Below are 329 nucleotides of genomic sequence, written 5' to 3'. Positions count from 1 at the left end.
TTGTCTTCTAAGACGTTCGTAAATCTCGAGTCCCTCATCAGATTAATAACCCGATTTTGTCATCTATTAACCATATTCCTAATTATTCTTGTGTTGGAAATTGTTTCGTCTTATCAATCAAGATCTAATTTCAACTAATTGCATCCCAGTTAGGCCGTACTGTTACCAAGAGCACAAGACAAATTGCACAGCAAATTCCCTGCGTCATTTACCTAAACACCTATTTAGACATACCACCGCGGGAGGAAGGGTCTTGTGCACTTTCTTTTGTGATATTTTACTATTCTTTATTTTTTACTTTTATTCATTTACTTATCGTATCTAAATAG

The sequence above is a fragment of the Penaeus monodon genome, chromosome 22 (assembly GCF_015228065.2).
Source record: "Penaeus monodon isolate SGIC_2016 chromosome 22, NSTDA_Pmon_1, whole genome shotgun sequence".
Lineage (NCBI taxonomy): Eukaryota > Metazoa > Arthropoda > Malacostraca > Decapoda > Penaeidae > Penaeus > Penaeus monodon.
The sequence above is the reverse complement of the archived record's forward strand: the minus strand, read 5'-3'. Positions refer to the sequence as shown.